This window comes from Chelonoidis abingdonii, chromosome 9 (assembly GCF_003597395.2).
Source record: "Chelonoidis abingdonii isolate Lonesome George chromosome 9, CheloAbing_2.0, whole genome shotgun sequence".
Classification (NCBI taxonomy): domain Eukaryota; kingdom Metazoa; phylum Chordata; order Testudines; family Testudinidae; genus Chelonoidis; species Chelonoidis abingdonii.
In genome coordinates this window covers 33252703-33269407 of record NC_133777.1, presented here as the reverse complement: position 1 = coordinate 33269407, position 16705 = coordinate 33252703, and the positions used below count along the sequence as shown (strand labels likewise).

Sequence of the window (16705 nt, the reverse complement as noted above, 5' to 3'; positions counted from 1 at the left end):
TTAGTAAGTTTTCTTTCTGCAAGTTATCTTGTCCTTCTGCTAAAGGTGCACAGGCCTCATTATTTTTGCTTTAGACCAATTAGAACTGTTGCAACTGATAACGGCTGTTACTCCTGGCCTTTCCCATCTGCCAGCCTCTTAGGTCGATTAGAATTCAAACATGGAAGGACTTTTGCTCGCCAGAGGCCTAAACAGGAAGACTCCATATTCTTATTGCCTTCCACTTTTTGAAGTTACTTAGGGTTATGCTTAGTGACACCAACAGGTGCTGAGGGTGCTGCCTCACCCACTGGCTTGAAGTAGTAGTAACAGCCCAAATACACGGTTTCCACCTAGAGCGCCCCTACTATAAAATTTGTTCTAGCACCACTGCGTATGTGGACAAGCTATTCCTTGCCACAGCTCAGCTGAACCTATTACTATCTTGTAAAAGCAAAATGGGCTTTCTCAAGTCATTCAGTAAGAGGCTCCTTCTCTGTTAGTACTGACCCTGTGCTCCAGAACAGCGGTAGGGGCACTATACAACTGGAAATACCAACTTTATTCTGGTGCACACAACCTTTCAGCTATATTTGTTGATACGCTTTACAAAGGTAGGTAAGTCTCATACCTATTTTACTGATGGAGTCATTATGAGGCATGATGGATTGCAACACGGTGAACCACCAGCCAGGCGCTCCAGGCAAAGGGCCTTTATGGGAGGAACAATCTTGTGAGTGCTTTTAGGATATAGATATTCAGGCCTGTCTGCAAAGGCCTATGCTTTAAGAATTTAGGTGTATTCTTATCACTTAGCTAGTTATAGAGGTATAAAAGAAAATCAAAAATCACTGTCTGTCTGTGTAATGGCCTTCTCTTACTGTGACAGTCTGAGGCCTGGTTCTTCAGCTAAGCAGCAGAGGTCAGCCATAAACTGGGAAATGTATGGTCACATCCTCACATTCCAAACTAGTCACATTGAAATAAGGTGCTATTGGCTGTTAGAAATACAATCCTGTCCTGATATTCCTATCACCTCCAGAGAAATTGAAGAGCCTAGAAGATGTAAAAAGAAACTTAGTTTGATAGCATCCTGTCTGGCAAGAACTCACTTATCAATAGCTGGGTTGTGAAATCCTCATTTCTTTATTGTTCTATCACTGTAGTCTCCACTTCCCTATTGTTTGTCTGTATAATTTGTCTGATTCTGTGGTTGTTTCTGTCTGCTGTATGATTCATTTTGTTGGGTGTAAACCAATTAAGGTGGTGGGATATAATTGGTTAAATAACCATGTTACAATATGTTAGGATTGGTTAGTTAAATTTCAGTAAAATGATTGGTTATGGTATAGCTAAGCGGAACTCAAGTTTTACTATATAGTCTGAAGTCAATCAGGAAGTGGGGGGTGGGGAAGGGAACAGGGACTGGGATGGGGGAATTAAAATCATGTTTTGCTAAAGGGGGAAATGGGAACAGGGATGGGAACAGGAACAGGGACACAGGCAAGGCTTTGTGGTGTCAGAGCTGGGAAGGGGGACACTAAGGAAGGAAACTGGAATCATGCTTGCTGGAAGTTCACCCCAATAAACATCAAATTGTTTGTGCTTTTGGACTTTGGGTATTGTTGCTCTCTGTTCATGCGAGAAGGACCAGGGAAGTGAGAGGGTGAAGGAATAAGCCCCCTAACAAGTGCACTCCTGAGCACATGGCCCCTTCCCCTTTTAAGGACCTGCTCCTCATGGCCTGCAACTAGAGATGACTTGGCCTCATCTGGTTGGTCACACTCCATCTCGGGCAGTGTCCATGCAGCGTCCATGCACTGGGTATGTGATCAATGCCTAATTAGAGTTCCAGACACTTTGTCTACCTGGGAGCTCTTCTGATCTGCCAGCTGTTCAAGCAGTCCATTCATTCCAGGAGGAAGCGGGAGGGGAAAAGCCACTTCACAGGGTATCCAAAGAGGGAGAAGAGACAAAAGTGAGAGGAAAGTGTAACAGACCTTTTGGGCATACAGGTTATACATAGCATATAGATTGCTCCTGCTCCTAGAACAATGCATTTTGCACTTACTCAGGCACTCAGTGGCTGCCCTTAAAATAGATTCTATTGAGTCCTCATCAAACAGCTCTGGTATGCCTGTCACCAGAAGACAGTTCTTAGGGTCAATATTCATCCCCTTGCACCAATCCTCTAATATGTGTACAGCCATTGTACAAACTGAATTTTCCCCAAAAATATAACAAAATGGTTTTCCCAATTTAATGGATCACTCAAGATGTGCTTGCAAGGGGGTACTGGCCCAGGTATCCCAGACAAGCCCCCCCAAAATGTAACCCTTCTGCCAGGTGGACCCAGCAGCCACAAGGACCATTTTCAGTATCTAGGGGTTCCTTTTCAACAATGCAGCACAAAACTGGATCAAGCCCCCACCCACTGACCTGGAACAATTACAGACCACTCCCTGGATGCCTCTAAGAGGCAATACTTAGTGATTGCAGTTCTGTTGTGTGTGCGTCCCTCTGGCAGGATATGCTAGATACAGTTCTGCTGCCCTCAGTTCACACAAGAAGGTTAACCCTTTATTACTCCTGCCTCAATAACAAGGAGACTGGGGATCCAATACCAGCCACAAGTGATTATTTGGGCAAGCAATCGTGTCATGCTGAGTGCCAAGGCAGGGTAGATGGGTCCATGCAAATGAGATCAGCTTCTGAAATCTTTTTTCACAGCTCACCACTAGATGTCATAGGGTATGTCTACACTATGGGATTACTCCGATTTTACAGAAATCAATTTTTGGAAACAGATTGTATAAAGTCGAGTGCATGCGGCCACACTAAGCACATTAATTCAGCGGTGTGCGTCCATAGTACCGATGCTATCGTCGGTTTCTAGAGCATTACACTGTGGGTAGCTATCCCATAGCTAGCCCATAGTTCCCGCAGTCTCCCCACATAGTGTTGCAGGTGTGGGAAGATTCCCAGTGGCTGCGAAACTTTCGTATGCATAGGACCACTTTCATGGAACTTTGTGACTTGCTTTCCCCTGCCCTGAAGCGCAAAGACACCAAAATGAGAGCAGCTCTCACAGCTGAGATGCAAGTGGCAATAGCCCTGTGGAAGCTTGCAAAGCCAGACAGCTATCGGCCATTTGGGAATCAATTTGGAATGGGCAAATCTACTGTGGGGGCTGCTGTGATGCAAGTAGCCAAAGCCATCACCGAGCTGCTGCTACCAAAGGTAGTGACTCTGGGACATGTGCAGGTCATAGTGGATGGCTTTGCTGCAATGGGGTTCCCTAAATGTGGTGTGGTGATAGATGGAACCCGTATCCCTATCTTGGCACTGGAGCACCAGGACAGCCAGTACATAAACCACAAGGGGTACTTCTTAGTGGTGCTGCAAGCACTGGTGGATCACAAGGGACGTTCCCCAACATCAACGTGGGATGGCCGGGAAGGGTTCATGACGCTCGTGTCTTCAGGAACACTACTCTGTTTAAATGGCTGCAGCAAGGCATTTACTTCCCAGACCAGAAAATAACTGTTGGGGATGTTGAAATGCCTATAGTTATCCTTGGGGACCTAGCCTACCCCTTAAAGCTATGGCTCATGAAGCCATACACAAGCAGCCTGGACAGTAGTCAGGAGCTGTTCAACTATAGGCTGAAAAAGTGCAGAATGGTGGTAGAATGTGCATTTGGACGTTTAAAGGGTAGCTGGTGCACTTTACTGACTCGCTCAGACCTCAGCCAAACCAATATTCCCATTGTTATTGCTGTTTCCTGTGTGCTCCACAATCTGTGTGAGAGTAAGGGGGAGACCTTTATGGTGAGGTGGGAGGCTGAGGCAAATCACTTGGCCGCTGATTACGCGCAGCCAGACATCAGGGCAGTTAGAAGAGCACACCAGGAAGCGGTGCACATCAGAGAAGCTTTGAAAACCAGTTTCATCACTGGCCAGGCTAGGGTGTGAAAGTTCTGTTTGTTTACTCGCTGATTGAACACCTGCCCCCTTGATTACTCATTCCCTGTGAACCACCCCCCTCCCCCCCTCCATCACAGCTTGTCTTTCACAAGGAAATAAAGTCCCTATCATTTAAAAACCAGTATAATTTATTATTATTATAAAAATAGGGAGAGAACTGACAGCTAGCCCAGGGGTGTTGGGAGGAGGAAGGGAAGGAAGGAAAAGGCCTCTTCAAAACTGTGAATGACAGCCTTTTGCTTGGGCGCTCCAACTGGTGGCAGTGGCGTCTGGTGAGGAGGCTATGGAACATGGAGGGCAGCAAGGCGGTATACAGGGGCTGCAGTACCTTCTGTCTTCCTGCTGCTGTACCTTGAAGCTCCACCACAATGCTGGAGCTGTCGGTTTGATCCTCACATAGCTGCAGCATTGCATACCTGCCCTTGAATCTCTTCCTGCCGCAACCTCTCATCTGATGCGTCCCCTCCTGTCTCACGTTCGTCCTCCTGTCCTCATGTTTGTGGCCGCTTACTGTACTGCTGTACTGTGTCCTTCCACTATTCAAATGGCTCTTTCACTGTGGGTCGATTGCGTGATTTCAGAGAACATTTCGTTCACATGCGTTTTTTTCTATTCCGCCTTATCTGAGATAGCCTTCTGGTGACGGAGGGAGGGAGGCTTGAAATTTGCAGCTGCAGGAGGGAAAAAAAGGGAGTGAAGTATTTAAAAGGATACATTTTACAGAACAATGTATGTACTCTTTCACAGTGAACAACACTATCCACATTACATAGCACATGTGATTTTGGTACAAGGTCACATTTTGCATCTTAATTGAGTGTCTGTAGCTTTGGTGTTAGAGATTACAGAGGCAGGGCCGGGCAACAGAATTCAGCTTGCGTGCGGCCATGGTAAGCCATTGTCTTTCGGCTTCTGCAACCTTCATAAAAGCAGCACCCCCCCTTTCTCATACCAAGCAAAGCCCATTGAGTGCTGCGGTCTTCATGTTAACGTGCAGCAGCAGAAACCAAACTAACCCCCCATATCCAATTCTCTGAGATGATCACTTTACCCCTCCCCCCACCATGAGACTGGTATCAGGGAAGATCCCTGCTAGCCAAACGCAAACAACTCAGTGCCAATTCCCCCCCCCTCACACACACACACTTGGCTAACTGCAGGGAAGGATTTCTTTTCAGCCGCAGGCAAACAGTCCCGTAGGAACGGCCACCTCTGAATGTCCCCTTAATTAAAATTCCCATATTTCAACCAGGGTACCATGAACGATATCACTTTCCTGAGGATAACACAACGAGATAAGGAATGGATGTTGCTTGAATGCCAGTAAACACCGGGACCATACGCTGCCATGCTTTGTCATGCAATGATACCAGATTACTTGCTATTAGCATGGCGTGGTAAAGTGTCCTACCATGGAGGACGGAATAAGGCTGCACTGCCCAGAAACCTTCTGCACAGGCTTTTGGAGTACCTCCAGGAGAGCTTCGTGGAGATGTCCCTGGAGGATTTCCACTCATCCCCAGACACGTTAACAGACTTTTCGAGTAGCTGTACTGGCCGCAAATGCATCTCAAGTCCTCAGGGCAAATTAATCATTAAAAAAGTTTGCTTTTACAAAGGTACACTTACCAGAGGTCCCTTCCATGGCTTCATGGTCTGGGATACTGCCTTGGGAGGGTTGGAAGGCTACTTCAGTCAGGCTGAGAAAAAGATAATAATAATATATATCTCATAGAACTAGAAGGGACCTTGAAAGGTCATCAAGTCCAGCCCCCTGTTTTCACTCACAGGAGCAAGTATCATCCCTGATGGATTTTTACCCCAGATCCCTAAATGGCCCTCTCAAGGACTGAGCTCATAACTGTGGGTTTAGCAGGCCAATGCTCAAACCACTGAGCTACTTCTCCCACCCCCTAGCTGTTGGGGAGAATGGTGTACTGTGTGCTCTTCACAAGCTTGTCCTCCTCCTCCTCCTCATCTTCCCCATCAGCAAAATCCTCAGGCATGGCTGAGAGTACCCCTTCCTTGGAATCTATGGTCAGGAGTGGGGTAGTGGTAGTGCCCCCCCCGAATTGCATGCAGCTCAGCGTAGAAGCGGCATGTATGCGGCTCTGCACCAGACCATCCGTTTGCTTCTTTGGTTTTCTGGTACACTTGTCTGAGCTCCTTAACTTTCACACGGCACTGTAGTGAGTCCCTATTGTGTCCTCTCTCCATCATGCCCTTGGGACTTTTTCAAATGTTTTGGCATTCTGTTTATTGGAATGTAGTTCTGCTAGCACGGAATCCTCTCTCCATATAGCGATCAAATCAAGTATCTCCTGTACAGTCCACGCTGGAGCTCTGTTTTGATTCTCGGACTGCATGGTCACCCGTGCTGATCAGCTCTCCACGCTGGGCAAACAGGATATGAAATTCAAAAGTTCCTGGGGCTTTTCCTGTCTACCTGGCCAGTGCATCTGAGTTCACAATGGTGAACTGTGGGATAGCTCCTGCAGGCCAATACTGTCGAATTGTGTCCACACTAACCCTAATTTGAACTGGCAATGTCGATTTCAGTGCTACTCCCCTTGTTGGGGAGGAATACAGAAATTGATTTTAAGAGCCCTTTATGTTGAAGTAAATGGCTTTGTTGTGTGGATGGCTGCAGGGTTAATTTGATTTAGTGCTGCTAAATTTGACCTAAATGCATAGTGTAGACCAGGCAATAGAATATCACGGTTGGAAGGGACCTCAGGAGATCATCCAACCCCCTGCTCAAAGCAGGACAAATCCCCAGACTTTTTTTTTTTAAACCCAGATTCCTCAGTAGCCTCCACAAGGATTGAACTCATAACCCTGGGTTTAGTAGGCTAATGCTCAAGCCAATTTCAAAGCTAAACGTCAGGGGAAGAGCTCATGCAAACTTTGCTTACACTCACCCAAATGTCACTTGCAATCATGAGGTCTATTTCTTCATAGCTACTCTTTCCAGCTCTGCCATAGCAGCACCAATGGGAGTGTGGGTAGGGCAACGCTCAGTCACAGATTCAGCAACCTAGGCTTTCAAAGAGGATGTTTATTTATACACATCCCCCAGCATTTCCCACCCTCAATGGCAATGAAACAGGCAGGGCTCCTGTTCTTAAATAAAGTAACAGCCGCAGCATGTAACTTCTAGGCTGAGCTGTCACCAGTAAAATCATATCAATGCAGAAAAAGAACCACAACTGAGGCTATGAAAAACTGAGGACAGTTTTCTACAATGTTATTTACTCCATTTTCACAGAAATGACAATTTGGCAGCAAAAAGTAGATAGAATTGCACCAGTCTGCTGCTTTGCACAATTTTCCTTGTAGCCATTTTAGTGTGAATGTTTCACAAAAATGGGACCAATTCTTAAGTTAAATCAAAAGGCAAAAATGATATTTTATCTATCTCTGCTCAGTGTACTGCTAAGAGTGCTTAAATTAGTTATGTTTTGTAACATGCACACAGGACAATCCAATACATTCCTTCAGAATGACCTTTTTTGGATTAAGAGAATCAAGAAAGAACACAAGTAAAGTCTCCATAACACAGCAATGTGTGGGTGTCTCCGCTATAACTGTTGGTTCTGAAGAGAACACAAACCGACTGCACGTCTCTGAAGACAGAAAAATGCTTAGAGATTTAAAGGTGCAGAACACTGAAAACAAAGGCATGTTACCTGGTTAGATACACTACAAGATGTGTTGCATTAGCTGCTGCTGCAGCAAAGAAAGTGAAATATCTGCTGCAATGCATTGGCTTTGTTACAGACAATACAGCACATGCAACTTAATGTAAGCAGCCTTAGTGAGATGGAAGACTCCTAATCTCACATTTAATGCAGGTGCACAATGGCAAGTCTTCACTTTTGCACATTCTAGCCTTTTGTAGCAGAGTCTCTTCTCCTTTCTAACCCGAATAACATGTGAAGAAGGGGAACAGGAGTCACAGGACTTTTCTTTGCTCCATATGTGTATCAGTATGGCCTTCTGGAGTACCACACAGGAGACATGGATTCTGCTCTGCCTCTGTCACTAATCTGCTGACTGACCTTAGGCAAGTCACTTCATCTTTGCATCTCAGTCTCCCCATCTGTAAAATGGGAATAATGATACTGACTTCCCGTTGGAAATCACTTTGAGATCTAGCAATTAAAAGTGCTAGATAAGAAATTAATATTAACATAGAGGAGATTGGCTGGAGTATCTTCCTCCATACCCTTCTTACACAGCGGGGAAAATCCTACTTTCAATAACACCCTATTGCTCCATTCTGTTTATTGGGGCTTCACAGATATAAACAAGTGCATAGTTTGGCCCAGTGCACTGAGGGGCTGAGAGGTGAAAACACTTAAGATTTTGCAAGGTCTTACCAAAACATCCAAGGCTATGCTTCAGTTTAGGAGGGCAACTGCTGCTTCTGAGAGGTTTCACTTTCTTGACAGCACTAGAACAGAAGTGGGATTAATGCACCCTGAGTAGGTTCCTTTGGAGCTGAATGCCAGACAATCAGCAGTTTGTAGTTTACATGACATATGCTGGATTGCACTAAATAGAAACACATAGAGAGAGGAATTAACTTCTGAGCCACCTTTAGTGAGGCAAATCTTCCTGTAAGTATGAAGGTGATGGCAGCATGTGTGTTTTGGCAGAGAAGATTCCTGGGCTAGAAGGAATGCTCACACTCTCCATGGTAGGCCTGGATAGGGTTGCCAACTTTCTAATCGCACAAAATATAATACACTTACCCCAACCCTGCCCCCAGTCCTGCCCCTTTCCAGAGGCCTCACCCTGCCCTACCACATCTCTGAGGCCCCACACCCACTCACTCCATCCCCCTTCTCTCTGTCACTCATTCCTCCCCATCCTTCCTCACTCGCTTATTTTCACTGGGCTGGGGCAGGGGATTGAGGAGTGGGAGGGGTGAGGGCTCCAACTGGGGGTGCGGGCTCTGGGGTGGGGCTGAGAATGAGGGGTTTGGGATGCAGGAGGGGCTCTGGGCTGGGGCTGAGGGGTTTGGAGTGTGTGGGGGGCTCTGGGCTGAAGCAGGGGGTTGGGGTATGGGAGGGGGAACGCACTTTTGGCTTGGAGTGCAGAATCTGGGGTGGGGCCAGAAATGAGGGGTTCAGGGTGTGGGAAGGGCCTCCAGGCTGCGCGGGGGATGGGGTGCTGAGGTACTGGAGGAGTGAGGGCTCTGGCTGGGGTATGGTCTCTGGAGTGAGGCCAGGTGTGACGTTGCACTCCATATGCTTTATGAAAATATGCTTGGAATGTGAAGATTATGTAACTGGAATATGCTTTATGCAAAAGGTATCTTGTAAGGTATTATTACAATGCTTATAATCTACTGAGTGTGTTCATCCTATTTTTATGAATTTAGCATTCTTGTATCTGAAGCTAAAAATATGAGATATTACTCTGAAGTCCTATTGTAGTTATGCAACGTGTGGGCCATTAATGGTGGTTTAGAATCTTGATGGCTCCCATTGACTAGGACAATTGGTTGTAAATGGCTCTGTTTACTTGTAAGCCTTCCTGTGTTCATATGAGTCAGGCCAGAAAAAATGGAGGCTTGGGGTCCCACAGGACATGTGACCATATCACCTGGTACTGGAATCCATCTTAAACCTAGTGTTCTTCCATTTAGAAGGAGGGGTCCCCCATTTAGAAGGAGGAGTGATGACCCAGAGAGACAAAGGATATCTGCCTTGTGCCAAAGATATTAAAAGGGGTGGAACAGAACAAAGGGCTGCCAGTCATGAGAAATCCCCTAGTTACCACCTGAGCTGGAACTAACAAGGACTGTACCAGGGGAAAGGATTGGGTCCAGACTAGGAAAGAGTCTAGTCTGTGAAAGAAGCTTATTGGAACATCTCTGAGGATAAGATTTACTTGTATTCAGTTTCTTAATGTATTAGGCTTAGACTTGCGTATTTTGTTTTATTTTGCTTGGTAACTTACTTTGTTCTGTCTGTTATTACATGAAACCACTTAAATCCTACTTCTTATTCTTAATAAAATCACTTTTGTTTATTAGTAAACCCAAAGTAAGTGATTAACACCTGGGGGAACAAACAGCTGTGCATATCTCTCTATCAGTGTTATAGAGGGCGGACAATTTATGAGTTTACCCTGTTTAAGCTTTTTTATATATATATACACACACACACACAGAGTAAAATGGATTTATTTGGGATTTGGATCCTATTGGGAACTGGGTGCCTAGGTGCTGGAGATAGGTGACTTGCTGAGCAGTTTTTGGTTAAAGTCTGCAGCTTTGGGGGTGTGGACCAGATGTTGGTCTGAGTTGCAGCAGACTAGCATGTCTGGCTCAACAAGGCAGGGTTCTGAGTCCCAAGCTGGCAGGGAAAATGGGCTTAGAGGTAATTTCAGAACATCAGGTGACAGTCCAAGGGGTCTTTATGACCGAACCCGTCACACCAGGGATGAGGGGCTTGGGGTGCAGGAAGGGGCTCCAGGCTGGGTCTGAGAGGTTCAGAGTGTGGGAGGGGGCTCACAACTGGGACAGGGGGTTGGGTGTGGGAAGGGATGTGGGGTGCGGACTCTGGGGGGGAGTTTGGGTGTGGGAGAGGGCTCAGGGCAGGGGGTTGGGGTGCGAGAGGGGATGAAGAGTGCAGGCTCTGGGCGGTGCTTACTTCAGGCAGATCCTGGGAAGTGGCTAGCATGTCCCTATGGAAGAGGGCAGTACTATCTCCCATAAATATAAACTTGTTTGTCTTAGCAACTGGCTGAACAAGAAGTAGGACTGAGTGGACTTGTAGGCTCTAAAGTTTTGCATTGTTTTGTTTTTGAGTGCAGTTATGTAACAAAAAAATCTACATTTGCAAGTTGCACTTTCATGATAAAGAGATTGCACAACAGTACTTGCATGAGGTGAACTGAAAAATACTGTCAGGGCTGGCTTTAGGCCGATTTGCCCCATTCCCCTGAACTGGGCCCCGTGCCTGAGGGGGCCCTGCGCGGGCAGCGTCTCTCCCAGATGCAAAGCTCTGCGGTTCCCGGAAGCAGCAGCTGTTGCTGCTAGGCAACAAGAGACGCTGGCCAGCAGAGGCAGCCGCGTGGGTGTTGTAGGTCAGGAGGGAGAAGGGAGGAGAAGGCACATGTGCTTTGCAGCCTTCCTTCCCCTCCCCTCCCCCCAGCACTTACCTGGAGGCGACAGGAATCTCTGCAGTGGACCTCAGTCACCTGAGCAGCTGCTGGGGCTTCCAACAGTGAGTGTTTGACCCTGTGATTCCCCATAGGTTTGTAATATTGGTTTTGTGGTTTTCGGTAGTATTGCTGTTTGAGGGTGAGTTTGTGCCTGCCTGTGTCTGTTTCAGAACTAAAGTTGGGATCATGTAATGTAACACATGAAAAAAGCCCCGAGCTGGTACATAGTGCTGTGAATTCCAGGTGAGAGAGAGAGGGAGGTTTGGAGGAGGAAATCAAATACAGCAAGAGGGGAGAATGCGAAAGGTCTGCAACATGCACGGCAGGCTGAGACTTTTATCTCCCCCCCCCCATAGAAGGAGAAACTGAGGCACGGCGTGACCTGATTCCCCTCTCCAAATTATTTTGCAAAGGAAGGGAACTAGGGCTCCTATCCAAACCAGTTCCCTTCCCATCAACTCTGCTTTCCACTGTAGGGGCTGAATATTTCCATTAAACTATGGCTCTTTCATTTGCCCTGCAACAATAAAATAGACTGGCTTTGGCAGGGGGGAATAGCCCCCCCACCCCAAAGCTGTGTGGATATTAAGGTTTTTTGGGGGTAGGGGGCATGATAATATTCCAGATCAATCAAATGCCCAGCTCAGCTTTCTAGCCATCCAGCAGCTCTGGGGCAGGGAAGGAAGGTGTTCTTGGTGCAGAGTGGTTGCAAAACGGGTGAATTTAGCAGGGGGTGGGGGAGCTGCTTGAAATCCCACCTGATGCAGTCACACAGAATCACTGGCAGCGCTGGGAGAGGCCAGGAGTGGAAGCAGGTGGCCTGGGGGTGGGGGGACATTTGCCCAAAGTCCTGGGCTCTGGGATGGACTAGTCTGGGTGGTGAGTTCAGTCTAGTCTTCCAACCTGTTGCTCTCACTGGGGTTTGTGGTTTTCATTTGGCTCCACCGAAAAGATCAAACAAGCCCAGTAGAAAAGGGGAGTGAGAGAGGCGGGAAGGAGTTTGTAAGGGGTTTAAGTGACCCATCAGCGAAAGAGTAAAACCAGAGTTTGACTGGGTTTCCCCCCAGCCACCACTCCTGCAAACACTGGGCGAGGGGCTAGCTCGCCCACTGAGTATGGTGATGGCCTCAGGGGGAGGAAGGAAGCCACAGCGAGTCCCTTCCCAGCCACCCTACAGCCCCCTAAAGCTTCCCAGCCTGCACCACCCTAACCACTGCGAGGAGCACTGCACCCTCACCTTCTGTGCATCCTCCCGTGCCCCGCTGGAACTGGACCCAGCAACCCAAACTACTTCCACTCAGTCCTGGGAAACTCTGTGTCTGGCTCCAGCCCTCTCCAAGGGTTGAGCTGTTGGAGGTGCTGACTATACACTTCTATTCGACTCATTAGTTCATAGGCAATTGATTTACAAAGTGGAGGAAAGATTTTTATGTTATTCTAGCGCAAAAAAGACATTTTCTTTTCCTAATTTATTACACGAGGGGCCCGCTTAATTCATTACCAGGTTCAATATAAAGTCATGTAAATAGTTATACCAAACAATGATAATGCATAATTTATCTACAACTAGCATTGATTGACTGCTGTGTTACAGTAAATATAGTGCCTGGGTTTTCGAATGAGGCTATAACTCAGGGTGGTGGGTTGCAGCGGCGAGGTTGGACGACGGAAACCATCTTGCGGGGCAAGCGAGGTGGCAAAGAATGGCAACGTGAGCAGCAGGTTTTAGGGGTACGCATTGAGGTTTCTGGCAGGGAGGGAGAAGTGAAAGGAGCGAGTAGGTGGGTGGGGATGACTAGGGGACGCGAACTCAGCGGGACGTAGGGCGAGATGGTGTAATTGATGGTGGGGCCGTGGGGAGGGGGTGGGTGCTATTTACTGCTGTTATCTTTCACTCTATGTGTGCAGAGTTTTCAGAGTAAACAGCACGTATTAGTTGCATTGCAAAAAAGAACAGAGTAATTGCTGTCACCGTAGGAGACTAACAATTTATTCAACATAAGCTTTCACGGGCTACGACCACTTTTAGTGTGTAATTTATTTGGAATATTCTGTTTTGCTACGTGTCTGTTCTCTTCCTCCTACATAACCTTCCTCTTTGCACGCTGTTTTTCGACAGTGTTTGTGCTGAGGAAGGAAAGGTTTGTTTTGTGCGAGGTGGCGGCACTGGTGGGCAGTGTTCCATGGGGGAAGGGAGGGCTAATAAACATTATTGAAGAAAAATCAGTTGTACAATATCAAACATATTTCCTAATTGAAATTGGTTAAATCTTTAATTAATATTCTTTAGTTAATGGATGACTTATATAATATGGACAAGAGATCAAGATGCTAATGGCTAGAAGTACCCAAGTGGGAGTAAGAAAAGAGCCATATACAATATGATGTAATGTATGTAATATATAATTTTGTTATTATGTATATAGTCATGGAAAGTAAATAATACATGTAAATAATACATGGAAGAAATGAAAGGTGGGTTTTTATAAGTGTTTTTTTTTTTGTTTTTTTTTAGTCATCCCTGCTGGGGCCCCGTCGAAACTGTTCAAATTGGGCCTCGCACTTCCTAAAGCTGGCCCTGAATACTGTTCCTTTTATCATTTTTACAGTGCAAATATTTGTAATAAAAATAATAATCTAAAGTGAACAGTGTACACTTTGTATTCTGTGTTGTAAATGAAATCAATATACTTGAAAATGTAGAAAAACATCCAAAAATATTTAAGAAATTTCAATTGATAGTCTATTGTTTAACAATGTGATTAAAACTGTGATTAATCACAATTAATTTTTTTAATCGCGATTAGTTTTTTTGAGTTAATCATGTGAGTTGACTGTGATTAATCAACAGCCCTAATGCCAATATTTAAAGTATATCATTAAATTTATTAACTATAATTTGGGATATTGCAAATTATGTACAATATGTATTTTATGACTTTTAAAACCAAACTTTGTACTTTTGGATAATTTAAGTATTTATACTCAGATGCACAGAAACTCTTTCTTTAACCTGAGTATTAGATCATTTTAACACTGGGACATCCTGCTTTGGACATGTTTTCGATGCTTTGCCTGGAGTGGCAGGAACCCGACTCTGTCTTGTAACTATTTATTTTAGAATATGTCTTACTGAACCTGCTCAATGCACAGAGGGCCATGGCAAACAGTGTGATTTCTGTTGGGACACACAGGGCCATGGAAGATACTGGTTGGGACATGTGGGGCCGTGGCAAATGCTGGGTGCTGCGCTGCTATGTGGGGCTGTGTTAAGTGAAATGGGGTGTGGGGGGTAGCTCCCTTTTATGGACAACCACAAAGCCAGTTAGCTATAAAATCCCTCTTAGTAGTTGTTCTCGATTTGCTTTACCTGCAAAGGGTTAACAAGTCTCCCTGCATAGGTAAAAGGAAGGGAGTGGCACCTGACCAAAAGAGCCAATGAGAAGGCTAGAATTTTTTAAAACTGGGGGAAAAACTCCCTTTTGTTCATCTGTGTTGTTCGCCTGGAGAGAAGGGACAGAGCAGCAATGCTGTAAGAAGATTTAGGCCAGGTATGAAAAATCATCAGATCATACCTAGAAACTACTCATTTAAAATCCCAGATATGTAAGTAGATCAGGAAATGTCTAGGAAGACATGATTAGGTTAATTTCTTTTATTTCTTTATGGCTTGTGGATTCTTCAGTGCTAATCCCAGGTGCTTTTGTTTTGCTTGTAACCCTTAAGCTGGACCTCAAGAAAGCTATTCTTGATACTAATTTTTGTATTTGCTCTTTTAAAATCAGTAACCTGATGTCAAGGTTCCTTCCCCCCTCTGAACTTTAGGGTACAGATGTGGGGACCTGCATGGACACTTCTAAGCTTAATTACCAGCTTAGATCTGGTATCGCTGTCACCACTCACATGCACTATTTTTCTTCCCTGGATAGTCTTGAGAGACTTCACCAATTTCCTGGTGAACCTAGATCCAAACCCCTTGGATCTTAAAACAAGGAGAAATTAACCATCTCCCCTCCTTTCTCCCACCAACTCCTGGTGGATCCAGATCCAACCCCTTTGGATCTAAAAACAAGGAAAAAATCAATCAGGTATTTAAAAAGAAGGCTTTTAATTAAAGAAAAGAAAGGTAAAAGAGAAAAACCTTCTGGTAGAGATTAGCATACCAGCTACTCTCACAGACAACAGATTCAAAACACAGATGATGTTCCCCTGGGCAAAAACTTTAATACACACAAGAATACCCAAATTTGATAATTCCCTTAATGGTACCAAGACAAGTTACAAAGAAAATAAACGTAAACCTATTTATCTCTTTCTAAAACTTACTATTCTGATAAGAGGCTGGTTCCTTGATCTTTTTCACTCCGGCTGAAACTGAGACTTTAAACAAAGGAAAACTTCCCTCCTTCCTTTTGAAACATCTTGTTCCCTCATTGGTTCCTCTGGTCAGGTGTCAGCTAGGCTAGGTGAACTTCTTAACCCTTTACAGGTAAAAGAGGCATTAACCCTTAACTATCTGTTTATGACACCTGAGTTTTCAGATTTTTTTTTTTTAAATAAAATGTACCTTTTTTAAGAACAGGATTGGAGTTCTGCATCCTAAGAGGTTTGTGCACATGTTGTTTAATTAGCTGGTGGCAACAGCTGATTTTCTTTGTTTTTCTTTCACAGCTCTTCCCTGGAGGGGGTGTGTGAAAGGGCGTAAGGGTACCCCATAGGAAAGAATTCCCAAGTGCACCTTCCTGTGTTCTCAAAGGGTTTTTTGCACTTGGGTGGTGGCAGCATCTACCCATCCAAGGTCAAAGAAGAGCTGTAACCTTGGGAATTTGATACAAGCCTGGAGTGGCCAGTATTAATTTTTAGAATCCATGCAGGCCCCCACCTTCTGCACTTGAAGTGTCAGAGTGGGGAATCAGCCTTGACAGGGGCTGTGACAGATGCTGCGTGGGAGGGACACATGGAGGCTATGGCAGATGCTGGTGCCATCATATAGGACAAGCAGGGCCCAGTGAGATGCTGGGTGGTATCAGGTAGGGTGCACGGTCCACGGCAGATGCTGGGTGGGAGAGACATGTGGGGGATATGGCAGGTGCTGTTGTGTAGGATGAGTAGATCCTAAAAATACTGGGTGGAGTTTCCTGGTGTCGAGTTTTCAACTGAACACCCAAGGGACCCTTCCTACCAGGGCCAGCTCTAGGATTTTTGCTGCCCTAAGCAAAAAAAAAATTGGCTGCCCCCTGCCCCAGCCCTGGGCTCCTCGCTGCACCCCCCTGCTTCCCCAGCCCTGGGCTCTCCCCCGCCACTCACACCCCCTGCTGCCCCAGCTCTGGGCTTCCCCCTTCATTGCCCCACACACACACCTCCTGCCGCTCCTGCCCTGGGCTCTTTCCCGCCCCCTCGACCTGCACCCTCCTTCCGCTGCAGCCCTAGGTCACTGGTAACTCGCTCCCAGGGCAGGTCATTCAGCAGGAATTTTAGATGTGCACAGAACACAGACAGGATTGGTTCCCATATGGTTACAGAACTGCAGTAAAGTGGAACAATTTTCAGCTTGTGTGATT

At 45.8% G+C, this 16705-nt stretch overlaps 1 long non-coding RNA gene across 2 annotated transcripts in view; it reads right to left on the bottom strand.

Moving 5' to 3' along the window:
* Positions 1 to 8625, bottom strand: part of LOC116834644 (uncharacterized) — a 323581-nt gene extending 314956 nt beyond the window's left edge. The window contains exons 1-3 of one of the 2 annotated variants that reach the window (XR_012656514.1): positions 8348 to 8625; positions 6887 to 7007; positions 5589 to 5665 (exon numbers count right to left, since the gene is read on the bottom strand). This is a non-coding gene — a long non-coding RNA (uncharacterized LOC116834644). The remainder of the gene's footprint in view (positions 1 to 5588; positions 5666 to 6886; positions 7008 to 8347) is intronic. The other variant, XR_012656515.1, reaches the window with a different exon arrangement.
* Positions 8626 to 16705: the final 8080 nt, after the last annotated feature.